The 21,201-nt window shown below is 45.3% G+C and overlaps 1 protein-coding gene across 4 annotated transcripts in view; it reads left to right on the top strand.

Annotated features, from left to right (window-relative positions):
* strbp (spermatid perinuclear RNA binding protein) overlaps positions 1-21,201 on the top strand; it is a 74,321-nt gene that overhangs the window by 1,060 nt on the left and 52,060 nt on the right. For 2 of the 4 annotated variants that reach the window (XM_035390253.1, XM_035390256.1), the window contains exon 2: positions 20,851-20,920. The exons of 1 other annotated variant lie outside the window; for it this stretch is intronic. The gene's annotated coding sequence lies outside the window, so the exon portion shown is untranslated. Of the gene's footprint in view, positions 1-42; positions 188-20,850; positions 20,921-21,201 lie in introns of those variants that run through there. One more of the 4 variants, XM_035390254.1, reaches the window with a different exon arrangement.

Raw genomic sequence — 21,201 nt, 5'->3', positions numbered from 1 at the left:
AGCTTCGGTATCGTGCTCGCAAAAGACCAGCAGGCGGCTCACGGTGGAATCAAATGCAATGGGCAACGCTGCCACATTGTAATACAAACTTTCCGTCGGATAGCTACCATTAGCTAGCTTGCTCAATTTGATTCTACTGTAATTTAAATATAGTAGAACACATTTTCTTCGCGAAGACTGTGCCACAGTAAGTAGATGTATTTGTATATTTTTTATCTGAAGCAGCATTGTTTTGTTTCTTTACAAAAAGTACAGAGGTGCTGTCCCACAGCGGGGTGATATTGATGCAAAAAGCATGTCATTTTATTTGGTGGCCGGCTAGCGTTCGCTAGCACTGCAGTTAGATCGCTAGAAACTTGGGTAAATTAAAACAATATTGTTTACTATTAGCACAGTCTTTTGTTCTACACTTTCAGATTAATTAAACATTGCAGTTGTCAAAATCAAACGGAGTATCACAACACAAGCCGAGAAAATATCCACTAACAGCAAGCCATTTCGTAATCAAGATAGGCACTTCGTTGCTTATCCTGGCATTTCGATTCATTATTTTTGCAGAGCAGAAAAAAATAACAGTTTTGCTCATTTTGGTTGATTGCTTATAGCTCTCTGTTACCATATCGGCGAGAACCGAAAGATGGAAAGTAATCTGCCAGCTAAACTGTTACGTTAGAGTTATGTTGGGTTGCTGAAGATAACTGAATTTATCGTTGCCACACGTTCGACTTTCTTGAAGTTGCCATGAGAACTAACCTAGCTAAGGTTGGCTAGCTTCAAGTAGAATTTGTGTTGCTAATGTTAGCAGGTTAGTTTCCCTACGAATAGAATGGTTCGCCATGTGGATTTATTGACAATATCGATGTAGTTTGTTTGACGGCCAGTCATCCATATATAAACCTTTATATTCAACATTTGAATTTATGGTAGTTTTATGTGGGTAGTTAGGTGATATTAACGAGTTTGATGTCGCTAGCTGGTGTTTGAGGAAGTGCTAATTTATGAAATTACATGTCGATCCACTTGTTCTTCATGGCTCTCACAAGCAGGTGCTTCAGCAACGCATTCATTTTTCCGCAGTTTAGCTAACATTTATTATTTTTGGAACATGGATTATTACTTGTGCATGGTAAATGGACTAATTTTGACTGCTTAATGTATGAACTAATATAACGTCAAATCATTTATTTAACAAGGTTGAAACTGAAACTTAATGTGTTCAATTTCTGTCCTTGCGACCGCGTAACTGACGGGAGTGATACGCTGTAGAACGAGTTCGGTCATTATCGTCTTAGCACTTGTGTGCTATTTATGTTATTTTGAAAACGATTTAATTGTGAAATGAGCATTTTGCTGTATGCACCGTGTGCCACCATTTAAATAATAATAATAATGATAATTTGGTCCTCAAATAGCACGTAACGTCAACGCGTAGGACAATTTTATCTGAACATTGAACAAAATGCGGCTTGAGAATGTTTTGAAAAGCTCAAGACGTCTTTGGAGAAGATGGGAACGAGGACATTGATAAACGGATCATAAAACGCCACCATTTGTTAACTTAGGTGTGGAAGTGCTTGACATACCTTTTCTTTTGTAAATGAAGGTGTTATTAAACGCACCCGGATTGCTGCACAACGATGCTTTATTTTCTTAGTGGTAGCTACTAATTAACTTGCCTTCTTTCAGCCTTCAGTAAAATGCCTTACTGAAAATATTCACATTGCTATATTATGTTGTTCTCATGTTCTGTAAGTATCATCTCCAATATAGGTGTTGGAGGAGGAAAACTGGAACTGTGGTTGTGCTGGTTCTTTATTTAATCTGAGCCACACAGCTCATCCTTCACTTTGTCTTTGTGTGTGTGTAAGAACAATCAGCATCTGTTTTGATGCTTTGTGAAATGCTCTCCACACCGGCTGAGAGACAGCCTGTGGGCACTGATGTGTTTCAGGTTGAAGTGCAGTCGATCGTGTGCTGTTAGCGAAAAGCCAATTCTGTCAGGAGCTTTTCCATGTAGGCTATACAGCACAGAAATTGAAGCTCATCTTTGTTTAAACTCATGTACACTGTCTGAATGCAGAGCCATGCCTGAATCTCCGTTTGTGAAATGGAGGAATTGTGGATGAGGTTTTTTTTGTTTATTTTATTCTTTTGGTTAACATGTCCAATGGTTTCTTCATTGCCACTCAGGCTCATATGAAAAAGGCTTGAAGATATCTTTGTGATGTGTTTGGTATCTACTGGGATCCCTTTAAGTTACCCCTGATATTGCCCATGTAATTAAAATTTTTTTCAGATTCAGATTTGGTTTGCTAGTCAAAGTGCATTCACACACTGTATTCAATCACTAAAATTGCCTGAGAGACTGCGTTGTCCTTCTTCTTTTCCTAGTTCAGACCTTATCCTGATTGAGAAACCTTCAATTCTTCATCCTAAATGTACCACTCATTGTTAGAATAAGGATATTTGAGGTTGAGTGGTCAGAAAGATTTTAGCTTGCTTTGAATTGGCTGAGATTAAGATTTTGGTGATTTCCTTGAACTTGGTGTTATTGCTGTCCAAAAGACACCTTCGGAGGTAAACATATTCATTTTTTTGTCCGCTGGTGTCACAGTGTGCATCGAGGCTTTATTTTTCATTCCTTATGTTCCTTGTATCTGTGTGCAAATGTTGTTCCTCTTACTTCTATGTTGATGGTTGTGTTTCTGGTTTTATTCTCAGAACCAAAGCAGGAAATAACACACAGTAATACAAAGTGTCTTGTGTATTTTCTTACATTCTCCATTGTGTTTGTAGGGAGCGGGGGGACAAGCAGGTATGAACTATGCTCTGTATTGCCAGACATGGTGCTGAACTACAGGTTTTCTGCAGGCCATGTGCCATATTTTGTGCTTTGGGCTACAGTGCTGATGTCAGAGAGGTCCTCTGCTGTTTGGATAGGACATGGATAGTATGGATAAGTGTGCAGTTTCTGTTTCGTGGCAGATAGGGTGAATCACTTGCTGTTTTGTTAAGATTTTTATATGCTCTGTTCGAGCTCTGCAGGGGAACTATCTTTTTAGCGTAGCTTTTGTGACCAGCAATGGACTGCGGCTTCCCGTCACTGTAAGTGTCACTGCTTAACTGGCTTCAACTTCTCTGAATTGAAAGAATAACATATTTATATACACAGACACAGTTGACCCTAATCGACACTTTTTGATGGGAAATTCAATTCCTTCCCAAGGTGCACACTGCACAGGTACGATTTCAGTTCCATATGAATTATTTAATGCTGAGCCAGCTTGGTTAACTGAGGAATTCAATTCTGGATTGGAGGATGATTTGATATAACAGGAATTTTATGCATAGTTCTTATTCTCCTTTGTGCGCATGTTCTGGTGTGTGCGCTCCCTCTCTTTCATGCGTAGTTTTTGTTCTTAGAGCAGTTTTGAAAGTGACTCACAGTTCCTGTGTTGGACCATGAGTGGGACAGATGAGTAACTATATCGATAAAAGGGACATGCAGACAACGTGATTGGGGCAAAATGATCTTTTTCCTCCGCATCGGCTGTTGGAATCCACTGGTGTCGCTCCTCCTGCCCGCCACCATGTTATTCCTGGGCTCCGTGTGGAGGTGACAGGAAATGCTCGTTTGGAGAAGGAATTTGAGGCTTTCCAGTGAACCGTGGCCTCCTGAGGCTGGCCATCAGGCCCGGAGCCGCCCGGCTGCCACGGAGGAGCAGCCATCAGGGGATCCGGGGGATTCGCCATATTCTTTCTCTGCTTTTGCATGACAAAGGAGGCGATCTTTGGTTGTGGATGCTGTATAGAGGGAGGGGGGGAGAGGCTGTCTGAGTCAGCAGGTCACAGACTGCCCTTTTTCGTGCTAGGAGAAATCAGAACTTGTGTGCTTCAGCCAACACTGTACCTGTGCTTTTTTCCGATTGCCATGTTCTGTTGGGGGTATGATGATACAGAGAGCAGAACATCCAATTGTGTTAGTTATAAATGTTTAAAAATGTTGCCAGCATGGCTTTCTGTAAGATTAGTCTCAGGCTAAATGTCCCTTTGGAATCTTACTCCACTGCAAAAGGTAATGTGTCCTGGAAGTGAATAGAATGGTAGAATGGGTGAATAGAATGTTAGAATGGGTCCCAGAAGTGTAAGAAACTCAAGTGGCGGTAGATTGGAAACAGAGCACGTGAATGGACACATGGGGAAGCGCAGTCCCAGGACGGTTTTAAAGGGTTATGCATTTATTACTCAACTCAACTACTCAACTCACACTCACACTCACACGCACATGCACACACACACACACACACACACTCTCGCATGCACACTCACGCACTCGCACACACACACACTCACACTCACACACTAACATACTCATACTCACATGCACACTCACGCACACATATACACACACTCATACTCACATGCACACTCACATACACTCTTGCACGCGCACACACACACACACACACCCACACTCACGCACACACATGCAAACACACACCCTCGGAAGCATAAAAACAACTTTAGACATCGCCAAGACCGTCACTGCAGTCAAACAAAAGGCATTGCTGTGAGGCAGGTTATTTCAGGTAGCCTGTGGTTTTTCTGGATGGTGCTTGGCTTTCCGTGAAGTGTGGCACGCCATTAAGGGTGCTGATGCAGCCTGGCCGTATGGAGTGCCTGCGGGTGACGCAGCGCAGAGGTGCGGGGAGGGGAAGGCCTAATGAGGGTCTGCGCTGGACTCGGGGGCTGCGCAGTGAGATGGCAGCGTGAGGCACAGTGGAAAGTGCTCTGTGTAAACACTGCTCAGACTCCCAGCAGCTGACAGGGAGCTGCAGAAACAGATACACATCTGCCGTAACCAGATCTTAGCCAGGCTCGGACAGGAATGACCATTTAAGGTAACTGAGATGGGCAGAAGGAAGGCAGGAAGTCATAACGGTGGGAGTTTAAAAAAAACAACATAAAACACTGACAGGCGAAGGGTAGCAATCGCACGCGTTATATTGTGTGATATTTGGTTGAGGGCATTTGCCACCTTTCTTCTACTTCTGTACAGTATCTAGCCTAAATGAAAATGGCTATATGTATTTTTTGGAAATGCATTTTTGCATGTGATGATTAATTTCATAATTTGTGGAGAGCTCATGGCCCTTTATTTTATACTTCCTGTTGAGGTCTTTCACTGAACTTCCTTTTTTAAAATTACTTGGTTGGTGACTTCTGTTCTATGTATGCTGGAATTAATTTAAAATTAAATTAAACATTAAATAAAAAATGGAAAAATGAAGGGCAAGCTATATCAATATATATACATATATAAAAATGTGTGTGTGTATATATATATATATATATATATATATGCAAATGTTAACCCTTGGTAGTGATTAGTATACGCAATGTTAGGTTTTTCACTTACTTTGATAATTAATACAGGGTTAATAAATACAGGGAGTTAATGTGGCATTACTTTTTGAAGAGAAATAATAATGCTTTTCTGTTTTGTATTCGTGTAGGCTATAATGGTAAATCTGCTATTGTTCACTAAGTACTGTAGGTGTATCCTTATAAAATATGAAATGAGTTGGCTTATATTTGGTGAAATATTTTTACGATGTTCTGCAATTATAGCATTAAACTGGCTTTAACAATGTGACTCAGGCATACAGAAACGCAGCCAGTTTTTCCTCTGCTGTGCTCTAGGCCTGAAAAATGGAAAATGCAGGAGCTATATTTCCCCCACATTATTGGTGGCAGAGGAATGCCCTAGCACAGTCTGTGAATTTCAGAGCAGCATCGGTTCTGTATGTGCTCTCTGCAGTGGACGCGTATCGATCGCTGCTTCGCTGGACGAAGGCTGTCCCGCCCGCTCCTCAAAGCAGAATGTGTCTAGCTGCCTTCTCCTCAAAAGCAAAATTTATCTCAGTATGACATTTGCAGGGTATAGAAAGTATAACCAGGGGTCTGTATAGCTGCACCGGCTTTCCAGATGATGTAAATATTGTATTATTGTTTATGAGGTGACGGGAGACGGATGGAGGAAGCTGCAGAAACCTCAGTCTGTGTCTTCGCTAATGCCAGGCTCTGCGCTAACATTTTTTCCAAGGAGCACATGTGCCCCGAAGTTGAAAAATTTAGGAGCACACTAATGAATCCCAATTAGTAGCCTGGATGTTCTCCTAAACTATTTTTCCAGTTAGCGCACATCAATTTTAAGGAGCAAATGCTCCTAAAATGAGAGAACTGTAGATGTAACTGTAATGGGGAAAAAAGACTAGCGAGACTAATCTTGTAGCATGCAAGAAAACCCATATGCTGGAAAATACTGCTGTCCCGGTTGCCTTTTTTGCTCATTTGAGACTCGGGCTGCTGCTGACGGCCGTGGTGCCAGATAGAAGCGGGTCATCCTGGGCTGGCTAACCAGTGCAGGCCTGCTTTGCAGTGTTAGAGTGTGAGACTCTGCTGCTCTTTTCCTTTATGCTTGCTTGTTATTGCGGGAGTAGGAGCGAGAGATCTATCACCTCCCGTGCTCGTCTGCCAGTGCCCCATTTGGTAGAGCATTTGGCCTTTAAAACTTACTGGCAGCAATGATAATAAGGAATTAAGACAATTTAATGATTAATTGAAGCGTTGACACTGCCTTTTCCCCCATTTGTAGCAAATTATTCAGATCTTTGGCAGCTAAGGGAGCAGAGCTGCTGGTTCCTGCACTCTTATGGCTGAAGATGAATTTTACCACTTAAAGAGTTATACATTAAAATATCTGAGCAATTTGACCATTTCCTCAAGCATGTAAATGCTAATGATTTACAGTAAGATGCCAAATAATTCATTTTATTCCAAAATAGACTGGATATGAATGAATATTAGAATTGATTAATTATTTCTCATGGTATTTAATTATAGTCTTGTTATCATTAAAAGATGTAGGCCTCAATGTCATTCATTTAAATGTTTATTAATTATTATTATTATTATTTTTGCATTTTTCAAATCCTAAGTCTTCCTTGTAACCTACAGGGAACGAAGAAAAAAGAAAGAAAAAGTTGAAAGTAATTCAGATCACACTACATTTTGTGAAAGCCCCTGTTTTTTTTTCTTTCTATTTTCCTCGGTTGAAATTGCATCACTTTTTGGCGGCTAAAATATGCAAAGTGATGTATAGAGGGGATCGGGGGCGGAGCCAGCATGCAAAGAGCCAGCACCCGAGCGGCGTGTGTTGCGTGCGAGCGCTGTCGCATGCGTTTATCGCATGCGTTTATCGCATTTCCCCAGACATTTTACTGCACCTTACAGTGGATTTGTGGGCCGCAAACAACTCCCTAAAGTATGATAATCCTGCCCGTCAGTTTAATTACGCGACGCTGAAGACTGAGTGTGTTTTCCTGCTGTGAAGGCCGAGCCTCCTTCTCTTCTGCTCCTTGATTGCGGCGGGGATAGGTTTTCATAGCTGTCAGACCGTATTAACTTGCGTTTGCGCGTATGTCTTTACCCCAATGCTGCTCTTTGACCATTGTTAAATGATTAATCACTATTTACTGTACATGATGAAATTACTGTAATTGCAGCTTAGGCAATCAGTCAGATAGCGTGCGCGGCGCGGCGTGGAGCGACGCTCTGTCAGGTACTCCTCTCAATTTAATAAAGAGCTCGCGCAGCCCCGGCGTCGCTCCTGCTGATTGTTGAGAGGTGGTGGGGGTGTGTGTGTTTGTGTGTGTGTGTGTGTGGGGGGGGGGGGGTGCTTTGTTCAGTGTAATATAATTCACCTCTGTGTTCAATGAGAGAATTAGCCAGTTAGGCCATGGCTGCCTGATAGCCCGTTAGCGAGATGAAGGGAAAAGCATGCGGGTCCCAGACGAGCGCGGCGCGTGTTGATAAAGACGAGCGGGGTTATCTGTGTTCACTGCAGTCTCTGCGCTTGAAACCAAAGGACGCGGTAGACGGAACAGCTAGGGTTGCAGTTTTCCTGGGTTAATGGCACAGCCGGGTATTATGATGCCTGGAACTGCAGAGCCGAGGAGCCTGGCAAGATGATCGTTTTAAAAACCCGTCTCGCGCTTCAGGGCCGCAGCTGGCCTCAGTTAAAGGACCGTTTGCATTTGGATATCCGTGGATGTCTTGAGCTAGTCGTTGACATTCATGTGTTCTCTCAGCGCTGGGTTTAGTGGAATTATGCATCCGATATTGAAAAACGATTAGCCCAGGCCTGCTGTAATGAAGATGTGGCCTCGGTTAAATTAAATTGAATCCATTCTGTTTATTGCTAATGTCGAGCTTCTGAACTGTTTTGTGTGCATGAATACACATTTATGCCAGCTCATGTATTACAATACAGTGTAATACAGATAAATGACGCTGTTGTAATTACTGATATTATTTATTTTCCTTTCATTGATAACAGACACTCTCACGTATGAGAGATAAATGGCTTACACAGGCTTTCGTTTGGCACCAGAAGCAAACATTGATGACAAAAAAGGGCTTTTAGGAATGAGCTCCGCGATGTAAGCCTGTAGGGTGGGAACATGCCAATAAACCCCATGCCAATCAAGTGTTGCTACGGTTATGCCTCCCCCCTCCCTCCCTGCAGACTGGCTTCGTCTGGGCAGGACGAGTCGGCTTCCTCCCGGCCACTGCCAGCTCGGGCCGCGCGTCTCCAGGGGGACGGAGAGCGGCCGCGCGTCTCACTCCAGCACCCGCCTGACTGGCAGCGGCTCTGAGCCCCCCCCGCTAACCGCTGCTCTCCGTCTTTCTCCCTCCCCTGCAAGCGTGTCGTTTCGTTTTTGGTTTTTCTTAGGCAAATGAATCGGAGCGGTTCAGATAGGACGCAACTGAAGGAACTGGTTTTGTGGCTCTTCATTCGAAGTTAAATCAGGCGTTTGAATTTGAAATTTGGATATGACCTAAGTGGTTTGTAAATGAAATCATTGGTTTAAGACTTGCTCTAGATACAGAAAAGCTCTGTATGAAGCACAAAAATTATATAAGTCATGGACCTAACAGTGGCTATGACAAGACTAATAAAAACATGCCATTCCACCCCCCTTTTAAATAAAAATTCGGCATGACTTTTAGTCCCATTAAAATGACCCCATTTATAGGATATCACCATTGGCGTAGTGTGTGTCATTAGCCCCCCCCGATGCCTATAGGCCTATAGCCTGATCTCCTCTTTCATCTGGGCACGCAGTTTACCATTTACAAACCAAATAATACCGAGTGAGTGCAATATTGTGAATTTGAATGCAAACAGATTTTGTACATGAAAGGTGTTTACGACGCTCGTGCGCATGGAGCTGTTGAGGAATTTGGCTCATTCTGGGAGACGTACAGGTGCACAGGTCTTTGAGCTCCACTGGAAACGCGTGCGGCTGCCATTGTGCGGCGCTGAATGAATGTCTTCGGTGCTAATCTGCTCATTGTGTGTGGGTCGGTGAATTATAATGTCCCTGCACAAAATGAAAAGCGACGAAAGCAGATGTCTCGGATCTGAATCCGAGGGAGAAATAAGTGAGCAGCGAGCTGGAAAAGTAAGCTGTTTAATTGTCTTGGCAGCGCTTTTTGACACGTGAGAAGCTACTGAGACTACTGTTCGGCTCGATCAGAGCATAGGATACTCATAAAATTACAATAACACAAGAACACAAGAAAGCCAGCAACCCGCAAGAGGGGGCACTAGGGTGAAGTTTGCTGTCTGTTGTCAAAACTGTACTGTGGCACTGACGTGCATCTCCCTGAAACGGACTCTCTCCAGTGCATTGTGGGCTTGAATTTTAAACACTTTCCCCCCTGTGTGGATCCTGTCCTGCGAAATCATTTCAAAGGTAGTCGCCTTATCGTGTATCAATGATCTGGCAAAATATGCGACCGGCTTGCTTTTCGAGATCTCAGATACACTTTATATTTTTAATTAAGTCGCTTGGCAAATACTGTGGGTTTTAGCTAATTACATTTCCACAGTATAACATCTAGATAACATTTGACACATTTCTTTTAAAATAAACATAGCATGAAACGCGCCCGGTGGGCTGAAGTGGTGAGCATTTGCATGTATTATTGAAATGCGTGGACAGCTGTTCTCAGAGAGCAGAACCGTTTTCTACTGAACGGTATGTAGAATGAAGCCTGCTATAAAAATGCAATTAAAAATGGAGAGGCTCGCAGTGCACGGTGCTCATAAAGGCAGCGGCTGCTGGGAGGACCCGTGAACGCTTCCTCTCGGACGTGCTTGTAGCACGTGGAAAACGCTCACCTTCAGTCAGTTTAGGGGAAAACGTGCGGGCATAATACTCTAGAGTTTAGGGTGAAATTTGTGCAGTCACTTGGTTGATTAGCGAGAGGGGTTAAGTACTGAGTCAGACTTGGTCTTGCTGTACGTAGCTAACCTTTTTGTAGATGGTTCACTTTCACAACATCGTGTTTTGTTTTGATTTTCATTATTACTAAAGAGCCAACCAATATTTTGAAGGACATGATAATGGCAAAGCTGTGCGTTTAGCCGTCCACCCTCGCTGGACGGTAGGCCGAGCTTCTGAAACCGCCCACATTTGGAAGTACATGCATCTTGCTCAGTGATAAAACTTTGTGTCTCCTGTATGCTCCTCGTTTGTTTTTGGGACTGAGGTGCGTTTCCTCCTGAGGGGTGTTTGCAGGCGCTGATGTTTTGAGGCCAAGGTGACGGGGATGTCTGGAGGACGCGGGCCCAGGCTGCAGGCCCGTCTCTCTGCAGGCCCGTCTCTCTGCAGGCTGTGTGTGCGTATGCTCGCCCGTATCGGGTCTGGGTCGACGTATCGGTGCCCTAACGGCCTTGGCTCAGCGTCTCCTCTGACTCTCCGTTCTCGCTGAGCGTGAATCGATGAGCTCCACTCTTGTGGGAGACGCATGGCTGTGCGAGTATTTTACACCAATACTGCAAAACACTGCGTACATTTCCTGTGATCAGTTAGTAGGTTGTGTATCTTTAGGGTGGCCTCACCCGAATACTTGGGTTTTCATCTTGGGTGAGTTCAGTTCCGTGTGAGCCGCTTCCTCAGTATTGCGTTCAGCGTCCTGCTCTTGATTGTGTCACATTGCAGTCAGCTGATACTGCTGCAGGTCCTCATGTCCCCGGTGGGCCAGCTGATTTATGTATGGGAGTGTGATGGTTTTGAAAACGCGCACCACCCCAGCAGAATGCCCAGGTGAAAAGCACAGAAAAACAGCGCTCGGGAAGCAGCACAGGGGCAGCGAGGCCGTTTTTCATCCTTTATGAGTCGCCGTAGAAGGCTGTCCTGGAGCATTCTTCAGTTGTAAACCAGGTGCACTTAAACTAAAAGCCTATTGCAACCAGAGGAATTAAAGAAATGCTTGCAGAAGCTTGCTTACAGTCAATTCAGGGACGGACACAAATCTACAGCAAATTTGCTCTGCCGTACACCGAAATGAGGACTTAGCCCAGAGCGAAGCTAATGCTGTGACCCTAGCACCTCACAAGATTTTTAAAATCATGTTTAATTCGAAACGTTCGCAAAGAAACCCATCTGTCCTGGGAGAATTGTGTCCTGTGGCTAAATCGGGCCACAAGTGCTTCTGTTGTCCACGCACCACATTTGGTGACCATGTGTATTGTTGAAGCCTGTTCACTTTTATGCCTGATTTCTGCTATATAAAAAAAAGTTATTATATTATCACTAAAATGGGAACTGGAAGAATTTGTTTTATATGTTTTTGTCTTGTACGCATAGCAACTATTTGGCTACACATCTAGCTTGTCAATCTGTTCAACACCTGTAACTTTCCTTGTTATATGGTTTTTACACCTGGATCTGTCATATGCTAATGGGTAAACCACATCTGTCGTGTATACCATAAATATGTATTTTTACATATGTTCTACTTTTTTTTTTTGATAACCCACAGAGGGACTGATATACTGATATAGGAAGTGGTACCGCTAAAGTAGACCAAAGCTTGGTGTTCTGTTGCAGTCACATTACTTTTTCTATTTCTGTAGGCCTGTCTGTTTCTGTGCAGGAAAAATGAAAAAGATGTTCCCATCGCTCAGAAGCTAACCTGCAGTGTAGCTATAAAAATCTGATTGCTGTAGCTGCTACTTTGAGTTTTGTAAAATGGAACCTCATATGCACACATATGTGATCTAAAAAAGCGAAAAGTTAATTAATTGGTCACACTTTTTTTATGGGTCTCACTTGCCTCACAGCAGGACATTTGGCACTGCAGCTGCTTGTGCTGTAGTCTATTCAGAGAGAGAGCTGACGATCACAGATGAATGCCCTTCCTTGAGTTTTGTGGGGAGGGCTCAGCAGTGAGAGAGGGCTTTGACGCTTCCAGACTGTAGTGATATCTCTTCAGGAGCTGCTTTTAATTGGCATTCTCACCACAGCCAAAAATAGCCGTGTAGGCAGGTTATGGCCGATGTCTCGCGGCTGCACCGGGGCATGGGTGGGAGTTTGGAAAGACAACGTGCTGATATGTGAGCGTGCTGTCAGTCGCGAGGGACGCTGAGGGACGCTTTGGGTCGCCGCGGCGGCTCCGGCTCCCATGGGGCTCCTGGGCCTCCGCGCGGAGCCTGTGGCCCGCCCTCCCCGGCAGGTCTGGGGAACGGGGCTGAGAACGGAGATAAGCTGCGTGCCGTTTCACAGCTCCAACGGCTCTCTGGGAATTCTCTGACCCAGTTTCTAGCTATTTTTACATATTCCTGAGCGAGACAATGGCTGTCCTCTTCACGCTGTCTCTCCGCTCCGTGGGGGGGTGGGCTGGGTGGGTACACCGACCGGGGTCACGGGGAGCGTGGCGTCCCCCGTTTCGGTGGGGTGGCAGACGTGGACACGCTGCGCCCTGTAATCGCTGGCCGCTGTCATGTACGCCGTGTCATCTTTGTGTGCTGCGTGACACCAGCCGTCAGTCTCGGGCACACGATGGAGCAGAGGCACGGATGTGTCTCTGGGCTGCCTCGCTCCCATTGGCTGCGCAGGTGGAAGCAGAATGCTGCGGTCTCTGGAGGCCTCCTTAGAGCTCTGCTGAGGAGCAGAAAGTTATCAGTGCTGCAGCATGTCCAGATCTATGCCTGTTTATCCCCAACCTCTCTCTCGCCCTCCTTCTCTCCCCCTCTTATTTTCTCAGTCCTGCAACGTGGAAAGAATTAGTGATGTGTGTTGTCCGAGTCTCAGAGGACTGTCGGAGGTAACAAAGTCGAACTCCTCAGCTGCGCCCCAAGACGGCATCACTCCTTTTTGTGACTGTGCTTATCGCTCTAGTTTTTGGGTGCCCTTTTTCCTTTGAACCTCCTCATTTCTTTGACGTCCTGTCAGACGGAGATCTATCCGCGATATTTCGGTTACACGAGAAGGCGCACCAGACGATTTGAGGTGAATGTTTACCATCTCAGACGCCCATGAGAAGTATGTGGTAACCATGGTAACTGGGCGATGGGCAGAGCCCAAGTTGTTCAAGACTAATTTGCAGTGTGCTATGTTATCGCTCTCCCAATCTAGCCTTTTTAACAGTGCGCACGAGGCTGGGAGCGATGTAATGGATGTTTTGGCCAGGTGAAAACTTTGCAGACCCCACAGATGTGCCCCAAATGTCTGGATTATGTCCTCTAATCTGAGGAATTACTGTGCAGCCAGCCTCTGCTTATGCATTTTCATTTGTGTAATTTGGCTTTTTTTTTTTTAATAAATGAGAGTGAAGTGGCCGCAGTAATTCTCGTAATCTCGGTCTGGGGTCTCTCAGGACTTTCGGCCCCTCCCACCCCCGTCCCGCGTCCCTGCTGCTCTGGCGCTGTTTTCAGTGGCATAATCCAACTCCCAAAAAATGGCTCAAAGTCAATATTTTCCAGCCCCCGGTCATGACACTGCTGTGAGTAATGTGTCCGAAGCGGTGTGGAGTCGCTTGGGGGCGGGGGGCAGAGGTGGCGTCGGCCTCCGGCGGTATGTGGAGTTCCGCTGCTGTTTTCACAGCTCTTAACAGAGGGCCCTTTGTGAAGGAGGCTCCGCACTCAAGACTTAAGGCTGTGCCGCGTATCCTTGTGTTTATTTTGCCAAATTTCAAACGTTTTTTTTGTTGTTGCCTGCTACCAAGTTCCCCATCTAGCTGGTGTTGCTAACTAACCCCTCCTGCCCTTTTTACACTTCTGTCTTTGTGCAGACGGGGTTAATACAAACATGATTTATGGGAGCTGGAAGGTAAAGCTCCCAGATGAAATTAGGAGCTCAGGTAATGACAGAGAGCCCTTTGGCCGCCCGTCATTCGCTGGATGGGTAGGAGAGGGGGATGCCTTCACAAGACGTTTTCTAATGTAATAAATGCAAATGCGCGTGTGTATCTGACAAGGATGTGCGGTCGGAGCCTGCCTTAGTGTCCATTAGGGTGGAGAGGTGGCAAATGTGCCGTTTGCCTTCAGACTTAATGGAGAAGAAATCCTCAGTGTTGAGTATAGCGAGGCTCTGCTATGTAAGTGCACTGTGGAACCTGGGATTATGCTGAAAATTATGTGCTTATACACTGGCAAACTATTTCCTCTCTTTGCGTCTGTCCTGGTTTCCTCCAGCTAAACTAACAGTCTTGTTCTCGTTGAGGGCAGATGATAAAAATAACGTTTTCAGAATCTTAAAATATGCTACGGTGCGCTGCCCCCCCCTTCATGTTACCTTCTTGTGAGGCATTTTTTCATTTTGTGAAACAGGCTGCATTCTTCCTGTTTAATAATATTTGGTTCAAAATGTAAAGCTGCTTTCCTGTTGACGCATAACAGTGAGTGTTTTTCAGCTGAACGTGAAAGAGATTCTGTGTGTCAGTAGGATCATGTGTGTTCATTTTAATTTTGTTAATGTAGTACAGACTTGTGTGTTACAGTTAGTCATTTAAGTAAGTCATGACTTTTTTGGCGTTGTGTTACCCATATAACATCCTAGCCTTATATTTGTGACCCTCCATTATGTTTTGTTAATTTTGACCATGTTCTTCCATCTATGCGAATATGTATGGACATACGTTTAACAGAATCAGAGCTGCGAGTGCGTGTTTGTTTTGTTTTGCATGGAACGCAAACTGATTTATGTACCTTTCCCCCAGACGTACATCACTGTGCATTAATGCACTTCCAGGACACTTTTCAACTTCAAACTGCAAGCAGATTCAACCAAGGATAGGCTTGAAAAACGGTGCGGGTTCAGCATAGTGAAGCCTTCAGTATTATTCCGACAGCAAGCTGAATATCGGTATGTTCTGACTGACAGGTGGAGAAACGCCTCCGCTCAATTTTTAGACTTGACGGTTTTAATTTGAAGGTGTTGGGAAAGAGTTGGAAATAATCCATTAACCCGTGCCTGGGAGAAAGCGCTTCGCACGAGAACGGGAGAGAGGTGGAGCGGAGAAGAATGAGTTCAGACGGCGGCTGACCTGGCGGTGCGACCGGGACGCGAATGAGTCACCGCGAGGAGTTCGGCAGGACCGGGCGCATTATTAGAATTTGCTGTTGATGAGCCGATGACACGGTTACCGTGGCGATGAAAGGGGCCTCCCCGCCACCGCTGTCTTTGAGGTGTGGGTCGGCGCTGCAGGTCAGGCCTCCAGGTATACGGAACATTTACACGTCCTGTTGAACACCCTGCTCCCGTGACTGAGCCTGCAGACTTCCACCCCCACAAGGGACAGTCAGATTAGGCTGGTAGTCCCCATTCAAGAAAGCGTGCCTTTTCTGTATCTGAAAGGCGTTTTTGTCAGTTGCAGATTGAAAGATGTTATTCTCTGTTGAGACAGTTTTTTTTCCCCTCTAGGCCCATAGTGATGTCATTGTGTTTAAGTAACATTCATTTAGACACGGTCCTAGCTGAGGAAGTGCATGCTTGTGGTGAAGGCAGTTGATAAAGCGTTGGGAAAGGACTAGCTCTTGTTCAATGCGGCACTTGGTGTTGAAGGATTTTGTCTGTCTCTGAAAGCTCGCTTTCACTGCCCCGTGTTTATGAAATACTCATTCAAACTATCGGACGAGAGTACATCTGCTCTGGCATACAGATTTGATATATCTCCCCCTCTTTTTGCTCTTATGTTTTAAATTCTGATTTCATGAGTCACAATTTATGGGAAAGTGTGTGTGTGTGTGTGTGTGTGTGTGCGCGTCTGTGTGTGTGTGCGTGCGTCTGTGTGTGTGTGTGTGTGTGTGTGTGCGTGTGTGTGTGTAATCGTTGGGCTGAAACCGTGTCAAGGGCTTGGGGGTTTTTTTTCTTTCTCTGAAACAGACACTATGCTTTGACTTGATTGAATACAGTGCTTTAATGTGCTCATTTGCTTAATATTTCCAGCTGTAATATGACAGACTCGCAGGAGAGCAGTAAAATCCTTTCCATGGAAATCATGTTTCCCGTGGTGGTGAGGGTGTCAGAGGGATTTTAACCTGATCCTTGTGTCTGGAGAGGGAGAGAAGTGTGGGAAGACCCGCTCTATGGTAATGTTTGAGAACAGCACAGCCATTGACTGGAGGACCTCAGCAATCTCGATGATACTCTGTTTTTCAGCCACAGATCTTGATGGTACTCTTTGAGAACAGCCCTGGTTTTCAGTCACTGACTGTAGAACAACAGATATCTCTATGGTACTGTTTGAGAACAGCTCTGTTTTTCAGTCACTGACTGTAGAACAACAGATATCTCTATGGTACTGTTTGAGAACAGCTCTGTTTTTCAGTCACTGACTGTAGAACAACAGATATCTCTATGGTACTGTTTGAGAACAGCTCTGTTTTTCAGCCACTGCCTGGAGAACCTCAGGGATCTCTATGGTACTGTTTGAGAACAGCTCTGTTTTTCAGCCACTGACTGGAGAACCTCAGGGATCTCTATGGTACTGTTTGAGAACAGCTCTGTTTTTCAGCCACTGACTGGAGAACCTCAGGGATCTCTATGGTACTGTTTGAGAACAGCTCTGTTTTTCAGCCACTGGAGGAGTAGGGGCATGCCAGCCTGTGACCCCTCTGTGCTGTCAGACTGGTTTTTGCCACACCTCTCTATGCTTGAAGTACTGGAAGAATCACTCTTTCAGCGCGTTAATTTTTTTGTCATTTAATATTCATCATCTTGAAAAGCTGAACAGGTGTTTCCTGTTTACTGTAGAGGGTGTAGCCTCACTGGATCACGCTGATTCTGCCTAACCAGGACAGTAGAGTCCCACACCGTGAAAAGCCATTTGATCGAACAGTAGCTTTTTACAGAGATCTTCTTTGTTAATGGGCGCCACCTCTTTCTTTCTTTGTCCTGAGAAACGTCTGTGGAATCTGCACTTGACAGTAGGGCCTGCGTTGATGCATCTGTACAGCCGGGCTCGCTCTTGCTGCTGATAATCCTGTCTCTCTGTTTGACTGCCCTGTCAGGCTCCGCTCGATTCAGAGTTTGCATGTTTCCTAATATGCAAACGGAGGCCAAGTATGAAGAAGTGAGAAACGTGTTGCCTGTCTGACTAGATTCTCTGATTGAGGAAGTGATAAGCGTGGACATGAGGGCCGCTGCCCGCAGACTTAACCCTTTCAGGGCTGGATTTAGAGCCTCCTTCATTGAAATGTTTTATGATGGGAAGGGTGCTTGTCCATACATGCCAGCCATACAGAGCAGCACATATTGTGTGCTAATATAATGTGCCAGTTGAACTTCTTGAAATCTGAGAGCCAACTGCAAGTGTAAAATGAGCACAGTCCACTTCATTGTATCCAGTATGGCTAAAGCAAGTCAAATCACATCAGTTAGTTTAGGTTAGTTAGTTAGGTTAGTTTAGCCAGAATGCATAAAGGCCTGTTACTCCTCACGTTCTTCTCCTGGGCTTCTCCATATCTCTCGGGCCATGTTGAGTAAACATCACACTGGGCCTCACACGCTTATCTCACACCGCTCATCAGTTCCGTGCGGTTGCATCTTCTCCATGCTTTCCTCGGGTGGAATAAGCCAGCGCAGGGTACATGAATGCACGGTACACCATGGCTTATTCATTTCCCTGTCGGAGAGATTAGAGACTCGCTGGTGTCCCCGTCCCTGGGAAAAACACATTTCTCAGCCTTATTTATCACGAAACAATCGTGCGCCTGGGGCATGGCGGGGCCTGATTGGCTGACGTGGAAAAGCCCCGGCTCCAGTAATGAACCTGTGCCGCGCCAGACGAAAGGAACACAACGCGGGCAATGATCTTTACTCTATGGTATATGAAGCTGGCTCCAGCTGCAGCGGGGGGTGCTGTGTTTTGGGTGGGTGCGTTTCTGTGGGAGTGCCGGGACCCGTGAGGTTAAGGGGATCAGCTGGGAGTCCTGTACAGAAAAGGGAGCTGGGTCCTGTCTGAGCAGAGGGCTCAGGACCCTGTTTAAAGGCCCTGTGCTTTTCACCTGTTAAAAGCTTCACTAATATGACCCATATATATATATATGTATTTATTTATATATATTTGTCACTGAGAAGAGAAGTGGTGATGCGTACCTTTTAATAAGGTTTCCGCACCTTCAGGTTCAGCTGAGGACTGAGGAGGCATGGCTATTCATTCATAAATATCAGTTTTTTATATACAGATCTAAGTTGTAGAGAGCAGTTCACAGGAGACGGTGTAGTGAGTTTCAACACCGGTAGTAATTCTTCACGTTTGATGGGGGAGAGTTTCATAGTCCCTTTGTTCCAGTTACACAGTGATGAACTGTTATGCATATATCTCCACATGAGAATGCACTTGACTGTTTTTATCATACTGGGTTGTCAGAAACTCTAAACAACATTAAAGTGTTAGAATGTGCATTCCTGCTCTTTAAGATTAGAATATTTTTAAATAAATATATACAGAATTATATTTTCTACAATTTACTACTAATAATATTTTAATAATATATAAACATACATAGTAAGAGCATGAAAGTGAAAGTCTTACTCATACTTATTTTGTTGTTTTGGGAAACTGCGTGCGTGTGTGTGCATGCGTGTGTGCGTGTGTACGTGCGTGTGTGTGTGTGCGTGTGTACGTGCGTGTGTGTGTGCGTGCGTGTGTGTAAACATACATATTAAAGCTTATTATGTGTCTGATACTATTTGCTTCTCTGAGATTTATGGCAACAGCATATTTGACCACTGCACAATCCGCACCTTTAGATAGCTTTACAAACAGGGAAACTAAATATTTGTTTTCCTAGAAAAAGTATGTAAAGCCATGTATTTTGGGAGGGTACATATGTACCGAACCAAGCACACCAGCATGAACTGCTTTAATTAGATGGCTTGATGAATATAGCCTAATCTATAAGCCATTTTCAGTTTCAGATTTGTGCTATGGCTGTCTTTTAAATGACTCCTTTAAGCACTCTGCTTTGTTTGTAATTTAACAGAAAATGTAGACGATACCAGGTTTTTCGAAAGGCCTTTTTACTTAATTAGCCATGGCACTCTGTAGAACCAAAAATACAATAATTGGGACTCTTTTCTTTTGTTGAAACAGGGAAAATTCTCTTTTTTGAAACCACTCTTTACTGAGACCATAGTTTGCTTAATACCTTCCCCCATCTGCCATCATATCATTATAATCTTTTTAACTTCGATTGCATTTCAAAATTACACACAGCATTGGTTTGGGATCAGACTGTGTAATTGTACTGCAGTTAACCATTACCGTACTTCCAAAGTGAGACTAGTTACTGTGGAAAAAAATATTTTTGAATTCTTTGTCGTATTGACTTAACTTAAAAAAAAAAACAAATTCCATTTGTGGAGGAATGCTCCTGTCTTGCTCTGGTGGTTCCACAGTGGAGGAAATGGCCGAGCCCCACAGGTGGTTCAGTCTACAATAGCGCTGCTTCACAGGCACTCAGCATGATATTAGACATAAAGACCAATCAGATTAAATGGAAAAGGTAGCAGAGCCAATCGGAACACACAAGCAGCAAACTCTTGTGCCTGTATTGGGCTATACCTGCTGTATTCATTTTAGTTTGAGTGCAGGCTAATGGTATCAGAACATGCATCTTATTGGCAAGAACGTTTTCTTTCTGCGATGAGAAGTATCTATCTCAGGAATGAGGAATAGAATTTGAATGCATGGAAGACGACGCTGGTGCAGCCTCGGGCACAGAAGAGCGCGGTTTTGTCAGTTGCTCATATTTGGCCAGTTGTTGACGGACCGGATCTGCTTCTACTTTTAACAATGAGAATAGCTGTATGAATGGTGTGTTAAATTTGCGGTGTGCCTTCTTTTGGCATGTGCTTGTTCGCCGTGTTCCCTCTCAATGTAGGCCTGCAGTCAGACCTGTGTCATAGTTTTAGGCGCTATAGCAGGAGGAGGCGGAGCCTCATGCTACGGAGCGCTTGAATGGCTCTCTGAGACGGTGCCGGTGTCTGATTGGCTCGGTCCCAGAGCCGTCGCGGGTGACCCCCTCCTCCACCCCGCTCTGCTCCCTTCCTGAATGGAGGACCCCACCCCCCCCCCCCCGTGTGGGACAGACCCGGCCGTAAAACCCAAACTGCTGTGATTTACCGCCACCCAGCCCTCCCATTGTCCGACATGAGCTGGCTGAACGCTTTAGAGCTTTAGTGTGCGGTGTTCCTGCAAGGCACACAGGCTTTTACTCACACAAGCGCTTTGGTGTTCAGCGCTGTTCTCAGGGTGTGTTGGTTAGGGGCCTGTTCTGAACACCGCAGTGCTGCTCTCGCTCTGGTGGGAAGCTGTCCAAACCCTGATTCTGCTACAATTATGTGGACACGCACAATTAACTGCACCCATTACAGGAGCTTAGCTTGTGCCAATGTGATTTTAAGGGCTCACGTTACCTGTGAGAGTGCTCAGTGTGTTTGGATTGACGTGTGTTTGAGTACTGAACCCTGCTCTCTCTGTGTTCAGGCGCACAGCGGCTCACCTGTCCTGGGAGACGGGCGGTGCACTGGAGACGGAGAGGACAGCAGAGCAGTAGGTAAGAACCCCGCCCCGGCACCCAGCCGGGACGTCCAGCAGGGCTCCCTCCACGCTGGGGCTCCCTCCACGCTGGGGCTCCCTCCACGCTGGGGCTCAGTCAGCCTGGTCTAGGGGCTGTCCCTGTGTTTGGAGGGCATTGTGCTTCAGGGCGGTGGCCGTTCTGATGGCTTTGCTGAGGCTGCAGTGCTGTGGTTGGGCTGAGGGGCCTGTCTGTCACACAGCGATTGGCTGGGCTGAGGGCATGGACCGTGGATGTATGGAGGCTAATGGAAACGGTAA

This window comes from Anguilla anguilla, chromosome 14 (genome assembly GCF_013347855.1).
Source record: "Anguilla anguilla isolate fAngAng1 chromosome 14, fAngAng1.pri, whole genome shotgun sequence".
NCBI lineage: Eukaryota > Metazoa > Chordata > Actinopteri > Anguilliformes > Anguillidae > Anguilla > Anguilla anguilla.
This window is presented reverse-complemented; position numbering and strand designations above follow the sequence as displayed.